Source organism: Microtus oregoni, unplaced genomic scaffold (assembly GCF_018167655.1).
Source record: "Microtus oregoni isolate MIOR12 unplaced genomic scaffold, Mior012 000073F_001, whole genome shotgun sequence".
In the NCBI taxonomy this organism is placed as follows: Eukaryota; Metazoa; Chordata; class Mammalia; order Rodentia; family Cricetidae; genus Microtus; species Microtus oregoni.
The window spans coordinates 914,072-934,166 of record NW_024543981.1 but is presented as its reverse complement, the minus strand read 5'-3'; the positions used below and the strand labels follow the sequence as shown (position 1 = coordinate 934,166).

At 37.1% G+C, this 20,095-nt stretch overlaps 1 protein-coding gene across 1 annotated transcript in view; it reads right to left on the bottom strand.

The window, feature by feature from the left end:
* LOC121441075 (5-hydroxytryptamine receptor 2C) overlaps positions 1 to 14,730 on the bottom strand; it is a 238,166-nt gene extending 223,436 nt beyond the window's left edge. Inside the window, exon 1 of the mRNA XM_041642214.1 lies at positions 14,171 to 14,730. The gene's annotated coding sequence lies outside the window, so the exon portion shown is untranslated. The remainder of the gene's footprint in view (positions 1 to 14,170) is intronic.
* Between the last annotated feature and the right edge of the window lie 5,365 nt (positions 14,731 to 20,095).

Here is a 20,095-nt window from a genome sequence, read left to right as displayed (position 1 = left end):
TGTGACTACTGCAGCCAGAACAATGTGATGTGATGTCATTGTTAGGATTTTTTATTCAGTTTTCCCTCACATGGAAAATAACATAATCGTCTAAGGTTTTTTGAAAAGTATTTATCTGAAACTTAGCAAGCAAAAATATTTTCTGATCTGTCTGTTTCAGATTTTTAAAAGGTTAATTCACTAAAGTTAATTCTTTTCTGAGTGTATCCTTCCAACCTAATCAGGGCATTTTCTTTGTTGTTTATTACGTAGCCCAGGCAAGCCTCAAATTTATGGCATTTTCATGTATCTCTCTCTCACGACAGGAATACTCCACTGTGCTCTCTGACTCACGGCTCACATCCTTCTTTATGGTAATATTTTCATCAATCAACATGTCTTTCCCCATCAGCTAACTATAAATTTCAGACACATTTTATGATGCATATATTATCAGTTCAAGTCTTTGATCTTCCCTTACCTTACTGAGCTACTGCAATTTTTAAATTTCCACAATAAATTTGATTTTTGGCAGTGTGAGGTGGTCCTGAGCACAACCGTGTTTTATATATTAATACAAATACATGTTTTAAAGGGCACATTTTACAGTTCTCCAAGTCTCATATAATTACTTTTGACACGACTTATAATTGATATATAAAGTGACATAGAGGATAATTCTGTGATTATTTAAGAGGTTTAACTCAACATTACACATGTTGTTACCAATATTGAGACCTGAGTCAATGGATGCTAGCATCACAAAAGAGCTGAATGCACTTCTCTGTACATTCCCAGATTATCATAGTCATCTAAGGAGGAAACTTCATCCGTTTAGGATAAAAGGAAGATCACAAAGAGACGGCTTATTTGGGTATAGGCAAACAACAGCTATAACGAGTGCTTTAACCTATAAACAAACATCTGCCCATTGTGAAACAGGTACTTTTGGTAAAAAAAAAAAAAAAAAAAAAAAAAAAAAAAAAACAACAGCTGATTTTGTGAAAAAGCATTGAGTCCTCTCTTGGACCCATAAGATAATGGAAGGCAAAATAAAAGTCTGATATTTATATTGTCACTTTGTGTGTTTGCCCTTTATTTTGGTGGAAGGCACAGAGATAAGTCATTGTCCCAACACTGTTGCCACCTTGGATTCCAAGAAGAATAAAACCTTACATGACAGACCTCTGCCAAATGTACAACATCTTGCACATTTTTCTATCCATTTGCTATTAATAAATAATGATTTCCTCACATTTCAATATGAACTGAGATCTTTAAGGATCTTTAAGGATTCACACATTTTTTTTTTTTTGATTTGGAGAAGCCATTATATGATGTCTATCTCCTGACTTGTGTTCCAACTCAGGCCCGGAAAACGTTAGATCTGAACAGATACTGCATAAGTGTTTGACTCATTTTTGAACTGGTAGGCTGTTTGTTACTCCAGGTGCCACGGAAAGTGTTCTCCCAGCCTTTGTACTTGGCTCTTTATCAGTTCTCTCCATTTCTATTTCCTGATACCTCTTTCTTTTGGGGCTTGCCCCTAAACATTTTAAGCTTCTTTGCTTTTTTCTCTAATACCTTCCTGTCATGAGGCTATTTGTTTGCCATCTGCCTGAAGTGCATGCCAGTCTAAAGGGCATGATCTTTTTTCTTTATCTCCTCCATTCTCTCCTCTTGGGTGGCTGCCGTGGCTTTATAGCTTTGATTTTGTTCTTTTAAATTCTAATAAAACTTTCCTTTGTGTTTGTATCTGAATCCATTCTTAAATTGTTTTATCAATGAGACTAAAATCCTAAAAAGGACACATGATTTCTCCTGTGTCAATATAATGATAGATGAAATAATGTTAAAATATAGTTCTAAGCCCATCCTGTATATGTAAGGTATTCATACAAATGAATGGGAAAATAGTCATAGAAGGGAAGAGATTTCATTTTATAATTTTTTTACCTCAATTAATAGATTTTTTCACGTTGTGATTGTATATTTACCATACTCTATAGTTCAGAGGCATTGCTTTAAAAAATGACTGAAGGTCACTGGTTTGTTTCCTTATGAAAATGACATAATGGATTAAAGATGGACTTCTGTAGCTAGTGACTCATGCTTGCATTTGTACATTTTTGAGGGATGTAATTTATAGAGTAAGCATCCAGTCTTGAGCTGTGTCAGACGTCAGTTGCTCAAATTAAAAAAAAAAATCAAAGCTTACATAAGTCTATGTGGCCAATCAACTAATAAAAGTTTAATATAAGCCTCAAAGATTACTCTTTTCTTTCTGTTGTGGATAAGTATGCATATGATGCATAACACAAACATAATTGCATCTTCTGTGCTCATGTCAGTAATAATAAAAGTCATAGGCTTCAAGGTATTTACATATTTGTACTAAGTTTCTAATTTTTAAGCCAAGAATGCAAATGTATTTTTGTTCATTCTGAATTTATTAAGCATTATGTGATTCTCAAGGACAGTATGATGCAGTCAAAATTTTAAAAGCTAAAAAAAAAATTTAAAAGCTTTCTCTTATTTTGCCACACAGGCAAAGGACTATGTGGGAAAAGAACCCGAATTCAGAGTTAAAAGAATAGAATTTTCTCTATGGCTTCTGCACTAATAATAACTATTCATGTTACCAAAAGTTAATCAAGAACCACTTTTAATTTTATTTTAGGCATCTTTAAACATAATCAGTAGTGGCCAGAAAGGTGTCTTTGTGGGTAAAGAACATGTAGCATAGGCCAGCTAGTCTGAGGCCAATCACTGCAGTCCACATAGGGGTGGAAGGAGAGGATCAAAGGCAGGGTGTTGTCCTCTGACCTCAGTGAATTCTCAGACCTGTCCTACACAAACCTCTCTCTTTCTCTTTCTCACTCATTCTCTCTCCTCTCTCTTTTTATCTTTTCTCCTTCTTTCTCCATCTCCTCTGTCTCCATCTCTCTGTCTGTCTATGTCACTCTCTCTGTCTCTCTCTCTCTCTAACGGACACACAAGAACATTACATTGATGTTTTAATTTTCAAAAACCCATACACAGTATGGAATCACTCAGAACTATGAGAATACTTTAATTCCATTGATTTATTATTATGTTTAGTAATTAATTCATGGTTACTTTCACTGCATCATCTATATCTTGAAAAATTATGAAGTATCTTGTTAATATTACTAAAAATAATCTAATAAAAAATAAATAGTCTTTTGGTATCAGAAATTAATAGTTACAGGCAACTGATTATATCATAGTCAAATGTTCAGCTCACTTACATGCCGGTACTGTTTCCTAACTATATGTATGACATCTATTTAATACTTCTTTACAGTATTATATCTTGATATTTGTTGCATACCAGTATAATTTGTGACAGTGATTTAAGCAGGGAGGGAATGGACATCAAATTCTGCTTTGACAGTTGTATGACTCTAAGCACAGGTTCTGTATTTTATGTCATGTTCTTATGACCTGAAGTAAATCAGGCTTCAAAAGATACGTCTCCAGTGATCAAAAAAGGCACAGGAGTCACAGTTTAAGATCTTGGTACAGAAAACTGAATAATTACTTCAAAATTATTTTATATGAACACAAAAAGTGCAATTTTAGACTCATAAAATGGCAAAAAATCTAACTATGGTTTTCATGGGAAAGTAATTAGAAATCAAAAGGGAGCTATGATGGCAGCCATGAACCAAGTATAAATGGCTTTTTCTTCTCTTGTTTCTAGTGTCTATGTCACCTGCAAAGATACAAAATCAGAAAACTTCTAACATGGGGGTCAGAAAAGGTGGTATGAAATGGAATAATGGCCTCTAGTTAGTTAGTTGAATAGATGCCCATGACAATCTTTGTCCTTTGAAGCCTTTACACACTAACCACCTATGTGTCCCATATAAATCTAATATGTTTAATGAACCAGAAATTTTCTAGTCATGAAGTTCCATCTTAGCCAGGAAGTTAGCAACACTGATGTTAAGCAAGATATTAGTGAATTCCTATTGGGAATTCTCTACTGTAAAGGGATTTTGGAGTAAAATAATATATATTAATTTTTTACTAGTTTTCTACAGAAAGAAAGGGAGGTTTACATCTAAGGGTCAATGCTATGTATATTATTATAACATCATTCAACAATAGTATGTAATATTGTGATATTGTAAAATATTGAAAGCATCTTCTGATACATGGGTTCTAAATTTCACAGTAAATATGAATAGGCTAGGGATAATAGGTATAAGAGAAAATAACAAGTTGAAGCATTTTTGGAAAATTAGAAGCAGCAATCAAAACTGCACTTCATTGACTTTGAAGAAACCTTACTTGGCTAAAACACAGTGGGATGGCTGTTATCCCAATTGATTCTACAGAAAGTGATTTGGTTTTTATTAAGGTTTTTATCAAAGACATATTGCTCATCAATCAGCTATGTTTATATAACCTTTGATCACATTTAAATGAATGTCTACTCTTCTGCAGAAACACATTTATCATTTATTTTAATCATTTCTATCCTGTCTCTGTCTCTCCCACTCCCTCGCTCCCCCCCCCCCCACATACACACTCAAAACTCTATATAACTTTTGTTTTAATGATGCCGGAGATGAAACTTAGAGCCTCACAGATTAGACAAACACTGTACTGCCAAGAACACACCAAGCCCTTACAATTTCTTATATTTTTGGTTGTGAGCCTTGCCTTTAGTGGCTGAGCCATCCCTCCAGCCTACTTCCAAATTTTCTTAATTGTGTCATTTATTTATTAGCACCACCAAAATTTCTGTGAAGCTATCCATAACATAGAAGGCAGAGAAATAGTGGAAGTCCCATGTAATCTTTAATGAAATAGCATGGTATTGTTTCTTTTTTATTTATTTATTTTTTTACATTTCAAACATAGTTTTCCTTCCTACCTCTCCTCCTGCCCTTCCTCATCTCCCCCGAACTAACCTTCGATTCACTCTTCCTAATGGGTAAGGGCTCCCATAGGAAGTCAACAAAGTCTGGCACATTAAGTTGGGACAGAAGCATAGTATTGTTTTAATCTGTTTGTACGATTAAGTGTATGATCACAAATATAACTTTTCAACTTATTTACTATTAGCTGTCTTATTTGCATAAGTGATACTAAAATATTGGCCCTAATTAATTTGTGGTTAAGTTGAAAATAAAATAAGAACACATACTGAAACTATATAACCATATGTAAATGCTATTACTCTGTAAAAAGAAGAGCTACAACTAATAATGATGCTATGTGACTATTTTTTTAAGCACTTTCAGCTTTGTGTTGCTTTTCTTAGAAAATAAATGAAAGAGGGGGGAAGTGCAGTCTAGAACATAAGGATAGAACTTTGGGTGAAATTTAACTCTATAATTAATTTTTAAAATTGCAAGAAATAGAAAATATTTGAAAATAGATTGGGTATGGTGGTGCATATGTGTAATCCCAAAATTCTGGAGTGAGTGATAGTGAGAATCATGAATTTGAGGGCAGCTTAGTCTACAAAGTGAAAGGTAGGTCTAAGAAAAACAAATTTGGGTGTGTGTATACATAATGCAAATTTAATATAAATAGATATTAGGAAGAATATCATAAATGTACCTGTTATGTAATATCTAGTAAAATGAAGGAATATAAAATAACTCCAACTTTCTTTATTACTATGGATCACAATTATATATGTTCAAAGGTTGGCAATATGAATCCCTGGAATTTTGCTCTTGTTAGAAATAACATTGTGTGAAGAATTCTGGTTCATTTAACTTTACCTTTTTGACTTCTGTGTGTTTAACACATTTCCAGAACTTAAAAAGGTTTCTTAAAGCCATCAATTTCTCTTCCTAAGGCATTATCAGGTTATGTATACATATAAAAATGACTAGAATTTGTGTGTATGCATGTGTGTGTGTGTGTGTGTGTGTGTGTATGTGTTGACAGAGTCTCATGCAACTTAGGCAACTGAACATGCTATATAGTCAAAAATGACCCTGAAACTCCTGATCCTCTTGCCTAAGACCTTCATGTGTGCTAGCTAAATGCTTTTTACTGATCTGCCTAGGAATTCCTCTTTAACAAGGAAAGGATACAGAGGCTCATTAAAGCCTAGCACTCAAGTCACTTAACTCTTGATTTTGCACCTTAAACCCTTTTCCACAGTGCCTTTATTTTCATAATTAATTCTCAGTCAAAACATTCAATTAAGTCATAATATATAATGACCTATGCATGTAAGCATGAATTAAATACAATCTCTATCTGTGTATATATGACCTGATAAAAAAGATAGCTAGTACTCAGCTTAAACTCCAAGATAATGCTTATAAAATCTTTGATATCATGCCTAGCAGATAGTCACACTGAATTTTAAAATATTAAGTTAATGACAATAAACAAAAATAAAATAAAACACAATAGGCTAAGTGCCTAGTAAAATTGAAATAGAAAATTTGATAATTTTATGTATGAAATTAGATGATCTTTTACTGTGATCAGTGACTTTTTCTATATTGTGTATATAAATTTATAAAACACTACATTTTAACCATTATTTTTTATTTTATTTGGGTTTTAAGTGAGATAGGTTCTTACTATGTACTTCATAACTTGATTTGTAACACAGTCTGGCTTCCAACACACTACTCTCCTGCTGCAACCTTGACTACATGGCACACACCACCATGCCTGGCATTGGCTTATTGACTTTAGAGTCAGCAAAATAGCTTTCTTCTCCACACTTTGTAGCAAAACTGTACTTTCCCCCTGAACTAAGTCCGAGAATTAGTCTGCTGCCGTTCCTGAAGTCATACCTTACCAGAAGCTCAGGACTCTACAATTTACCTGGTGCCCACTGTATTTATTCTTGGCATTTCACAATTAATTTGTCATTTTATTGCCATTGACCCTGTAAATACTCTGCATTATTTGTGCTTTGTGATCAAAGCCAAGTATGTGTTCAGCTCAAAATTTGAGTGGAGGTATTTTTTCTTGCAGTGACAGCTAAAGAACTAACAATAAGGCTCTACAATCACAATGGCAATGAAAAAAAGAAGTGGTACGTCTCAGAAAAATGGATCAGTTACATTTTCCTCTCGTTTATTCTGAGGGGGCGAATAGAAGGAAGAGAATTGCCTTTTCTGAATGCTAGTTTCTTTTGAGAAGTTTTATATAATTCGCATGTTAGCATCTATCAATCATCTAAAATATCATTGGCGATACACCAAGCCCTTAAAATAATACTTGATGAAATTACATTATTCTTACATATTATTCATCTTATAGTTGACTAATTTGGAATATATATTTGATAAATATGAACAGTATATTTTATAGATTTAATTAAATAAAATTTAGAAAATTGGTTGCTGTTTACTAATAAATATATTTTATAAATTGAGATAGACTGTTATCCAATGAAAGGAAGAAAAGAATCGTCCTACCTAATGAATCTACTATATTGGCTACTTAAATAAGATCTGGAAGAACAAGAATCATGCTATCAATGAATAATAATTTTACAGCATAAATATATTTTATATTTCCATTTGCAATTATTTTAAAGTAGATATGTAATGAAAGGATAAAAACAATCTATCAATAAACCTATTCATTATTGCTTCCTTAAACTATAGGTCTAAAAATATTGTTATAATAGTACCAGATCCTTTGGATTTACTTCACATGAGCATAAAAGCATAAAATTTTCCCTCAAGTTCTTTTAGTTCATTTATGAAAGTGTAGGGTATGAGAATTATAAACTTCCAGAAATCAATGGCTAATCAAAAAATAGAATGATATATGAAAAATATATGAATCATAAAGCTAACTTTAAATGTTTAAAATTCAAAAATCTACACATTCATGATCTTATCACTGCAAGCAATTTAAGAATAGCAACTTCTGATATCCTATATAGAAAAGAGAAACAATTAGACTTTCTCATCAACTCTCATCACAGAAAGAATGTGGATCATTGAGATAACTAGTTGAAGGTCAAATAATAACAAAGTTATGTAGCAGATCTAAATGTGTAACTGGCCCTACACACTAAGCACATGCTTAACACCTAGAAACAGTCAGCCAAATGGTCAAACACACACGCACACACACAAATAGCATGTGTGTATTTCTCTGTAAAATAGAAAATAAAACTATTTTAGAACTAAACTTTATCTAATCTAAGACTTGTAAATCTTTACTTGTCTAAAATTATGTTCAGGGAAATAATAGTGCCTGATACTTGATTTCTTAGATTACAGAACATTGATTTCTTACAATCGGCAACATAATCAATGTAAATTTGCTAATTGATTCCATATTTTAGACAAAGGCTTCATTATATATAATTGCCAGTTGGAAAAAAATTGCTGCATTTGGTAGAATATGACAAACCTGGAAGACCACATAGACCTAAGGAATATTTGGTAGAATAAGATTCACACCAGTATTTCAATATTTTCTAATGTTTCTCTAATAAATCTAATAGCCTTCTATTATTCTGTTTATGCACTTCCAGCATTTTAATTTTCCTGTTTGAATCGCAAGTACTCAGCTTTCAAAAAATGACCAAATATGATAGATTTATGTTGCAGTGACACTAAATACAAACCATATAAATAGCTGTCAACATAGATGTAGTGTACATAGGTTCAGTAGAGTATAAATAGGTGTAGGAGCCCCTGCACCATGTACTTATTTTTCTATATGCTATTTTCCTGATCTCATTTTATTGTTTGTTACAATTCTGTAACTCCCATGAAATCTGCTTTCTTTTTTCCATTTTTGACAAAAGGACTTATCATTTTTGAATAATGGTCTTGCATATAGCCCAAGTAGACTTTGAACTTAAAATCACCTTGCTCTTGAATGCTGCTATTAAGACCTCATAATTCACAGCCATGTTTCCCTCAGCTGCTTAATTCTCAGTCCTCCAGCACCAATGTTTCTAAATTATTTGATCTGTTTTTAAAAAAAAACTGATAGCTAAATCTACATGAAATGTTATGTGCCCATTTTATTGCCTTGGCAAGTTTTAAGGGAGAATGTCAATAATAGCCACCTGTTCAAAGCCTAGTGATAATAGTACAAAACAATGTGTAACACAAACAACAGGAGTTTACTGTGTAATAATGTGGCCACTATATTCAAAAGTACCTGCTTTCAGGCTTCAGGTTGTTCACTACAGTTGAGTATATTATTTCACCTCTTTGCATGCTTCAGTTTGCCAATGTACAAACTTGGGTAATACTATTACCTTCTCATGGGACAGTTGTGAGGCTTTAATGAGAAAGCATATGTAAACCTCTTATACATGTGTACTATGTATTATGCAGCAATTTTAAATGAATCATGTCTACTATTATCATCATCCTTTATTATATCTTAAGAAGAATAACTACTTGCTAACTTGATCAAGTCTTCTTGATTCAATTGGAGGGAGCTGTACATAAAAACATTGAATGAGTATTGATTCATGATCTAAAATAGGAGATATGTGAGTTTCAAACAAACTTTTAAAAAAAGATGTGAACACAAGACATTTAGTTAAGGGCATTTACTAATAACATTAAAGAAAAAATATGTTTTTTGTGAAAATAAAGCAACATGGCCACTGTAGCTATGTAATCCACTAATATATTTGTCTGGACATTAGCTGAAGTGGCTTCATAGCATTTCGTTGTTTTAGTTTTTACACTCCTTGAACCCCAAAGCCTGCCATTACTGAGTAATACATCTTGGAACACTCATGCTCCCTGCTGCACTGCCGGTCCAACTGACTCATCTTCTGTAGGAGGCCAAACACACTACTCAAATTTTTTTTCCTGTAAGGCCTGCCTAATAACCTACTGCAATAATTTTGGTTGCTTCCAAAGAGACTTCAACTCTTTTTCTTTTATACATTTGTTCACTACTTTGATGAGAAATGTACTCCCTTTCTTGTTCCCCAGAAAATATCTTCTACTTGCCATCCTGAGTAAGGAGAATGTTTAGAAACTTGGAATAGATGAAATGGCTGACCACATAAACACTTTCAGTTTTTCTGCATGTTCCAAAAGAAACTTGATGTTAGGAGATGTATATTTATGAACTTATAAGGATACACTTTTGTATGACATTCAGCATACTAATATATGGCTGTTGTGTGAGAGTGCAGTTCTCAAAGCTTTCTGATAGCTACAGTACAGTTATACATCATTAATATGCAATGACATTGTTAGCCTTTTAAGTGGACATTTGGAGTTAAATGAAAATACTACTAAAAGAAAAGAAAAATATTCCTGAATGTATGATTTCAAGAGATATGAAAGGCCATGAAGGCAGTTTGTGGGTCAAAAGGTTTTTCTAGTTCTTTTCTAATTAGACCAGGCAACCAATCATCTATGAATCAGGGTTATTTTAATTATAATACTAAACAGTAGCTAGTTGTATACAAGTGCTGCAACTTGAAAGTATCTTTAGAATAGTGTAGATGGCTCAGACTTAAACATATGTGGAAAGAGAAATCCGCAGAAAGATAAAGCAGAGGTGAGTGCTGGGTAGTGGGACTCAAGCTCAGCATTCCAGCTCTTGTACATCTTGTTTGAAATCCTGCTCATACTATTCTAATTGCTCATTAAAATGCCTGCTAGTGGCCAGTCAAATGATGTGCACCTTAAATCCTCGGTTGGTTCTAACGCTGAGTGTGTGAAAGGGAGATTACTAGGCTGTTCTGCAGTTACGTTCTCTGTATGTAGAGAAATCTTAAAATGTTTTTCGAAGGCCGTGACAGAGAGATTGAACATTAATTAGGCTGATACCTGGTGATTTTCTTCTGAGATTCAACAGTCCAATACACAGAAAAAAATGGCATAGGTGTTTTATAATGATGACAAATGATAATATAAAATACAGTTTTGCATAATAGTTAAAAAGTATATTATAATGTTCACAACAAACAAGTAACATTAATTTATTATACTACTATATATTATACTATATATTATATTACTATGTGTTATTATGTTACAATAATATCTTAATGACCCCAATATGTAGTAATATTTTCACAGTTGGCTTGTGGCTACCAAGTTAATTAACTAACTAAGCATTTATTTCATTAGACATTATGCTTTCAAGGATGCTCTACTAAAATATTCTCAACACAAGAGTTGTGTATCCTTGTTTCTTGAAGGATTCCACTTCTATATAAGTGAAGTGGCAAGACACATGTTCATGATACTAACCAAATAGTCTGGAGACTAAGGAGCCATTAGATCCTGGAACTTAATTATTGTTTTGCAGCAGGGCTCTGCAAACTACAAACTTCAGTCTTAGGCAGCTGAAGACACTTCATGCTGGTGACTGATAATTTCTACCCTATATTCTGTTGGTTTTGTGCTTCCTTTATTTGAAAACATATATGGCTTTTATCTGGTGAAACTAAAATGAAACAGGAAGATAGTGAGGATTCATTTAGCTTTCAGACTATTATTGAGGTTTGGGTATTTATCAGATCAGCCAAATTAAAAAATATCCCTAAACAGTTAAATTCCAAACAATATCGAGAACACTGCAAACATAACAGAATGTCAAGAGTTTATTTTTTAGAGGGGAAATCTACTGTCTTCTGTAGTGTCAGTGCTCATATTTCTTAAATTCCTAGCAGAAAATTAGGGCATTCTTTTTTGCAATGCCGGATATCAAACATAATGTTTTTTACATTCTAGCCAAGTGCTCTGTTGCAGCCCAGGACCTTCAGTTTTTATTTTTGTTGCTGGAGAAATAGATATGTTCTTCTCAGGTAACCGTGTAAGCACAAAGAGGTACTTTGTGCTTCCTTGCATTAATCTATGAGAAAATGTTTGGAAATTGGGGAGAAAACTGGCTGGTATCAATAACATTTAACATACAATTTTCTTATAATGATGCTCTGAAGATATTATGAAGTAAAGCATAAATGCAATACTTTTGAATCCCTGCCTGGCATCCAGGAGTTTCTCAAAAAATCAGTTTTCATGATCTTCTTTTTCCTGTGAATTCATACTGCGTCAAAGCCTATTATGTTATTACCTGAAAAAGTCATCACTGCATCCATGACAATTTTACATGGCAGAAAAAAGAAAGACAACAGATGAAGGGTTAACAGAGTTCCATCTGTTTTGCTGTTAGAAAACCCCTCTCAGTGTTGTTGCAAACACCCCAATCCTACCTGGCCACTGCAATCACAGCCTTATTCACCTTCCGACATATGGGGCTTGAGTTGGGCTCGCTGTAGCAGATGCTGGGTGCTATTAGGAGAGAAATGACCTGCACAGAGCACATATTTTGTTCACTTTCCAAGAAGACCAAAAGAACAAATTTAGTGAATGAAAAACACAATTAAATACCCTATGGTCTACATCCTAAATGTATAGGGAGCAAAAAAGTCCCTACCTATAGGGTGAGGTAGGGAGTTGTAGATGATTTCCCAAAATAAAGGTGCCAAAAAGTATACTTCTCTTAAAGGGCAATATTGTGTGTGTGTGTGTGTGTGTGTGTGTATGTGTGTGTGTGTATGAGATAGATAGATAGAGAGAGAGAGAGAGAGAAAGATGATGCAAAAGAAATGAAGAAATAATTTTTCTGCGATGCATGTTAATTATCCATTCTCATTGTCATTATGTAGTCAACTCCGGGTGATGGTTTATGTATACTGCATGAATGTTTTGTTTATCAGTGTATGATTTTATATACACACATATGTATGTATGTATGTATGCATGCATGTATGTATATCATATATATATAAACTTCTTATTGAAAAATTTAAAGTCAGTCTTGATACGACATCTTTTTTCACCACTGTTTATATGACGTCACGATTGTCTGCAACAAGCTGCGAGTGCAGAGATTACTAACTGCGCAACATTTTCTCCCCCCCCCCCAAGCATTTTAGTTCAATCCCATGTTCCCCTAATGGACATTTTCCATGCTTATTCTATTTAAGAGGTAAATGGAAAGGGGCATATATGTTAAGGGTATCAGTTAAAGCTTTTTTGAATGGGGCAAACTGGTAAATGTTAATGAAGAACCTGCCAGGTACTTGCAGCTATTCTGAACTGAATTAAATAACCTCTAACCGCTGATGTCGCCTTCTGTGTTTCTTGGAGGGGCTCTGTCACTTAAAATAAGGGGTCTCGAACATAGTGTGAAGTGTTTGTCACCTTAGTCACCTACTAGCATCTAATAGGAAGCAAGGCGCAAAGGGCTCGACGCAGAAAAAAACAGACGCATAGACATGTTTTGCAATGACGAACTTTATGTCGCACCAGGAACCAGCAACCTGTTCATGTTTAGCAATTCCGTAGTATGCTGGCAACACTGTTTGTCAGGTTAAGCTGAGCAAAGAGACCAGGATAAGAGGCAGAACTGGAGACTATTCCATAATCCTTTACAAAATATAAAACTGTAGCCAAATGACTTAGGTAAGCTAATAAAAAGGCTCGCTGGATACCCTTAGACCATCCTCTTAAACTTACGTGATCATCAGCAACGCTGTTCAAATTCAGCCAGCAGATGTTAGAACAAGACACAGATCCGCAGTGTGTAATCTCCCAGAGTTAACGTGTGTTCACTGAGACCCTCCAAAAACGAGGGTCGGTTTTAACAAGAACATAATAGAGATCATTTGCCCCTCCGTCCAGCCCCGCTCCCATTACTTCAAGCTCTGAGCCCCCATTCCACTTAGCCCGAGACCAATTTCTTAATATGGTGAACAGTTTGTACCCCCCCCCCCTTACTCGATTTCACCTTCCTCAGCCCAACCCCTGGACCAGAGAACCCCCGCGATCAGTTTTACTCCTCCTCCTTTCCATCCCTCCCTGCTCTCTTCCCCCTCCCCTTACTTCTAGAGACCCCACCCCAGTCTTACTCTCACAGCTTTTCCTGAGCGCGAGGGTCCCCTAGATCCTTGCTTCCCTCTAGCGCTTACATCTCAGGTCTTCCAACCTCCTCAAGACTCCCGCTGCTTTTTTAGTGAAGCCTACGTCCTTGTCTCTTCTAGAGACCCCCAGCCTCCCCGCGATCTGAGCGCTCTGAGTCGCTCCCACCATCCTCCCGAACCAGTGCGGTCCTGCAGGGTGCAACCATCAGGGACCTGTCTAAGCACCCTTACCTCATCCTCTGCCTAAATCATTAGGGTCTCAGCTAGTAGTGTCGCCCGGGGGCTCCAACTTACCGCTAGCGTCCAGGAGGAAGACCAGGCAGGTCGCCGCGGCGGCAGCTAGATGAGAAACGGACTCGGCTGCAATCGCCCAGCGGAGCCCGCGGCAGTCGGTGCGCTGCTCTGAGCTGCGCGCCGCAACCTCGCGTCTCAGCAGACGGAAAGAAGGATGGAGGGAGCTCAGCGCGAAGGACAGCGCTGGCAAGTCGACCTCCTGTGGGCAACCTGCGCCCCCCGGAAAGGTTTGGCTGGTATTGTTTCGCTATCCTACTCTAGCATAGTAACTGACACCTCCAGCATCTCCGCGCCAATCGCTTCTTCTTTCTTCTTTGAAGGCCCCTAACTAACTACACTATTCTAAGCGGACAAGACCACCACCGGAGCACCACGACGATCTCCACGACGCCGACGACAAACGATGTTCAGAACGAAGGAAAGTTCATATGCAATAAGGTAAGGGATAGACAGGCCAAAGGAGCAACCAAGATAAACAATCTTGCTGCTCCAAGGGCTCAATCATTAAGATTGGTGCTCCCGAGGAAGCTTCCTCGGTGAGCACCAGAGCGCCTACCCAGAGCCGGTGAGTCTGCACTGGGCTCTTAGGCAAAACCTGGGATGAGGGGAGGAGCCAACGAGGAGCCAAGAATAGCCAATCAGGGCTCAGGGTTACACTGCTCCAGGCCTGTTTGGACTAGAATCTTAGTGCGTCTGGAATCTGCTGGCAGGGAACCGTGAGACCCTATGGCGTGGGTGGGGAAATGATTAACTTGATTCATAAGGCACAGGGACCCAGGGAAACTGAGGTCGTCCTTGGCATCAAATAGGAGATGGAGAGAGTCTCAAAATTCGACCCTCAAGGGTTCAAACTTTAGGCACATACTGCGGAGAGACAGACAGACACACTCACATACAGAGAGAGAGAGAGAGAGAGAGAGAGAGAGAGAGAGAGAGAGAGAGAGAGAGAGAGAGAGAGACAGAGACAGAGACAGACAGACACAGATAGAAAAACAGGGAGACACAGATAGACAGAAGGACACAGAGAGATACAGACAGAATGACAGAATACACAATGAGACACAGACACACTGAAACAAGCAGACAGGGAGACAGAAAAAGTAACATACAGAAAGAGGCAGAGAGATAAGAGTTAGAGAGACGAAGACACACAGAGATAGAGATACAGACAGACAGACAGCCTTTAGTTTCTGTGAACACACTTTCAAAGTTCTCTAAACCTCACTGATTCTTGAAAATTCTAAGGGTCTTCATTCCGACTCTCAGGCATTCCTCCCTCCCTCAGGAACAACTGACACATTGACAGGATCAAGCCTTAAAGGCCTCAACCCTGTTTGGTGGCTGGCTTCCGTACCCTTGCTCCTACTCTTAAATTCAAAGGGAGAAAGGAAAAATCCTCGGCTTTGAAGACCTCAGAAGGCAGTTTTTAATTCCTTCTTGATGCCATACCACACACCCTGCTGAGGGCTTGAAATAAACCATGAAGGTAGCTCTTTTTTTTTTTTTTTTTTTTGGTTTTTCGAGACAGGTTTTCTCTGTGGTTTTGGAGCATGAAGGTAGCTCTTTCAGCTCTCTCGGGGAACTGAAAATATCTCCAACAGAGTTTAGGGTGTATGCTTAGTTGCCCAGCATCTGCAAAGGCTGTCAAGGCATAAATACAAAAGTAAGGTCAGGGAAGAAGAAAAGAAAAGAAAAAAAAAAAACCTCCCTTTTGATAACTGCTTGTCCACTCAGCTAAAACCCAGTAAGCAAAACTCTTCCCCATTAACTCTAAAGTGCCGCTCCTGGGGCAGGTGCCTGCTGTGTCCAGACTGCAGTGCAGAGGTTGATCCACCTCGCCAGGATGCCCCAGGGACATCAAAATCAAGCCTAGGAGTAGAAATGCTCCGGCAGAGAAAGAGGATAGAACAGAACAGAGTAGTTGTATATGTGTGTGGGGTGGGGTGGGGTATGTGTCTCTGCAGCGTGGACAGCTGCTTGAAGTAGAGACTCCTCAATGCTTAGAGGAAGCTGAATCAAAACAACAGATCGTGACCAGTGCAACTATTTGGGACCCAAGGACAAATCAGTAATTGTATAGAAGAGAATGCAAAAGGTCTGTGTAGTGATTTGAAGGATCAAACCCAGAAAAATGCTGAATGGAGGGCATCTATCTGCAGCTATGGGACTGTTGACCCCAGTAGCTATAGAAGCTGGGAATAAAGGAAGAGTTGGGAGAGATGGGAAGACTTAGGTTTCCTTTTCATTCTGGGTGCCCTAGTGCCAAATATTGCTCGTCCTGGCTCTAGATTTGTGAGAAGAGCTATAACTGTATTTCAAGAAGGGAGTCTGAGGATGGAGATTCTATCTTTAATAAATTCAAACACTTTGAAAGGCCTTGAAATTCAATTTGTCCACCACCCGTTTTGTTTTTTTTTTTTTGTTTTTGTTTTTTTGCCCAACACAAGGGGGAAAAAAACCCCTTGCAGTTTGCTTGAAGCATCTGTTGAATGCTCCTGTTTGATGCTTGCGACACAGGTGGCCGCGACAGCGCTGCCAAGTCCGCAGACTGCACCACACTTGCATCTGTAGGATTGCTTTGTTAGTGAAAAGTATTTTATAAATACAAAAGAGAAAAGCGTATGTCTTCTTTAACAAGCACTCATATTTTAAAACTCTCCACGCGTCTTTTTATTTTTTTTTATTTTTTTTTTAATGCTCGCGACTGTGGAAAGCGTTCATACTTTCCTCTCAAGCGCGATTTCTGTTGACTGTGTCGGAGGCAAGAGACGTTTGTATTACTTCAAAGTGGTAACTCTGAATCCTTATGAAATATATACTATGGAAACATAGCTCACTGAGGCCTGGGAGAAAGATACCGTCAACCTAAACCTGGTGGTCTCTTTTGCCAGGTCCCGAGGAAACCGGCGAAGGGAAATTGACCACAGCAAATGCAATTGCAGGAATGAGAGCAACAAGGATGACAGATACTCTTTTTATTCCTTATTTCGCTCTTTAGGCTATTCTCTCCATCTGGGGGGGAAAAGTTTTGACAAGATATAAGTAGTGGAGCTCACTCCGTGATGGGATGGACAGAAAGTTCGCCAGCAGGGCAGAGCGCTGAAAGCGCTCTCAGGCTTAGGAATTTGAATAGCCCGACACCCGCAGACAAGCTTGCCTTTGAGAGGCGCTGTCGCCATGGTCCCGGAGCTGGTGATGCTGAGCCTGAGCAGCGTGCAGCCGCATTCCCAGTGCTGATTTCGGACACAACAGCATTTCCACTGTCTTGGCTACTCTGGCACATCCATCCAGCCTTACTTCTCTAAGCAACTGCCTGGCGGAGAGTTGCTGATCTGATGAGATTTGGCGATTTGGGAAACACTGGGTAGGGAGAATAAATACATTGCAGAGAGACATTTAGGACTCATGTGAAATTTGGAGAAGTAAATTCTATACAGGCGCTCTTTCAGGGGTCTCAGTTGTAGAGGATTTTTCAGGCAGTGAAAAATCTGAGGCGGGCAGTGCAATGGGATTAGTCTGAGTTTTTATTGTGTTTCTGATACTTCTTCAAGTCTAGGGAAGTTGTGCTTTTTTGTTGGGGGGAATCATTTAGAGTAAATTCTTCCAATTTGATGCAAATAATAACTGATCCAGGGAACAGGAAGAAATCCCAATACTCACCCCGGAGTTTCTTCCCAGGGGATTTCTTCTGTTTGCTATGCACTTCTTTCCAAAATGCTAGGTTTAGAAATTCAGGAAGAATGCAAAGAAATTTATTATTAAGTAAGGAAAAGTTCTTAATCATATGAGATTTTGAGGACTTTCTTATAAATTCCAGCCATGGATAAATTATTAGTCATTATTATATTTTGCTTCTTAACCGGAGAGCCTTATATTCCCAAAGATTGTGAGACAGATTTAAAAAAGAGCATCCCAATTATAGCACGGTACTCCAAGGCAAAGAATTCCTTCCTCAGAACCGAAGAAGTCAAACAAAATTTACCTGGGCAGATTTTGTAATTTCCTTGTTTCCCAGAGAATATAGATGCAAGATATTCTGCTAATCATTTTACTCACAGATATTTTATTCCTTAAAGCAAATTTTAATAGCTAAAATTTTTTAATCTGTAATTGTATTAAATAGCATTATTATTTTTTGCTTAACCAAAAAAAAAAGAAAAAAGAAAAACAAATCCAGCATCAGATCCTTTTATTGGAACATGTAATGTCTAAAGATAATTTCTTTGTAACATTTAACACAGCAAATATTTGTTATGTTTTCTCATTCAGAGTCACTAAGTGATAACATTTGTCATATATAGACAGCTTATATACATATACATGAAGTCTTGAATTTTAGTTCTGATTCTTTTTTTTAAATGACAAACAGCAGCAGAACTCTATCACTATGTAGGAAGGCAGGGGGCAGTCTCTGATCACGTCAATTTTTCTTCCTGTGCAGCTGCCTTTTAGTGGGTTCCTTAGTTTAAGGGAAAATCAACCATCAACTCTGGTTCTCTGATGCACTCACTAAATGGAGAAGAAAACCTAAAAGCCTTTTGAGTGGAGTGTGGAGGTCTCAGTCACATATTGTTTTTCCATTTCTCGGGCAAAACCAGAAGGTGTCATGTTTAAAAATCTGTGTTCCTTCTTTGCAGCAAATCTCATTGAATGAATTTAACCTCATCTAATATTTTTCTAATAATGAGATACACAATGGGGCTTCTAGCAGTGCTCTTTTTATTTCATGCTTGAGACTGAGGTTCATGTGGCCTAGGCTGGCCTCAATATTGTCTCGACATATATTTTTTAAAATGATACATTATGAATTCAACTTCAAAGCTAAGAATCTAGAACCTTCAAAGACAAAAAAGCTGCAAACTATTTTGATGCCAGTTCCCTGGGCAAATATGCATTGTCTTGTACCACATTCATATTACAAAGAAAGCATTTTATGTTATTGTCATGGATTTTTACCGTAACCTCTTAGAATGAGAAAGGTAGCAATTAGCATTCTTATTTAAGTTAAAAATTCAAGGTGTTAGTGGATTCTCTTTGGGCTCTTCCTGTTGATGACCATCTGTCCTACCCATACATCCTAATTGATTCTTTTAGAACAGCTCCATCTCTAATCTCAATTCCTGCATTAACTGGACATTTTATCAAGCAACCAAAGGTTCGAGAGGTATCTACTGAGTGATGAATTTCACTTTCTTGATCAGTACCCAATACCACTACAGTATTTCAAATGAAGTAATCCTTCCTTGTTTCCTTCCTTTCCCCCTTTCCTCCCCTCCCTTCTATTCTCCTCCCTTTCTCCTTTACTCCTGCCTTCTCTCCTTCCCTCTCTCCTACCCCCTTCCTCTCCCAATCTTAAGCACTCCCATGTAACCATAAACTTTTATTCTTCTCCTTTTCCCCAAATATATCCTAGCAGTGGGTGCAAAGAAGACAAACAGCAAGGATAACTGCTAATTACTGGCATCAGAAGTTAATATTGAAAAGTACAAATTAAATTTTGCAATAACCTGAATACAAAAACTCAAAGCAGTTTGCCAAATTGGCTCACAGCACCAGAAGGTTATGCCAGTTTGGACTGACCAAGATGAAATGTAGTAAGGATGGATGTGAAATGTTATGTGGTACTGAGATTCTGTGCCCAAATTTGGGTCCCAGAATTTGGAAACATGTTTCTAAAAACATGACTTGTTAGATGGTATGGAGATCAAGCCAGCACTTCAGTATGGCTGCTTAGAAGCTTAATTTTACCCTTACTTTAGCAATGTTTATGGAAAGAGTCAGGGTACAACTGAGCTTTGTGTGTTTCCAGACACATTAAGAATGACATCAGAAGATAGGAGTTTATTCAAAAGTAGGCCCCAGCCCATGAAGTGCTGGGATAAGTTTTATGAGGAATTAAGTGTCATGATTCCCTATGACCAGGTG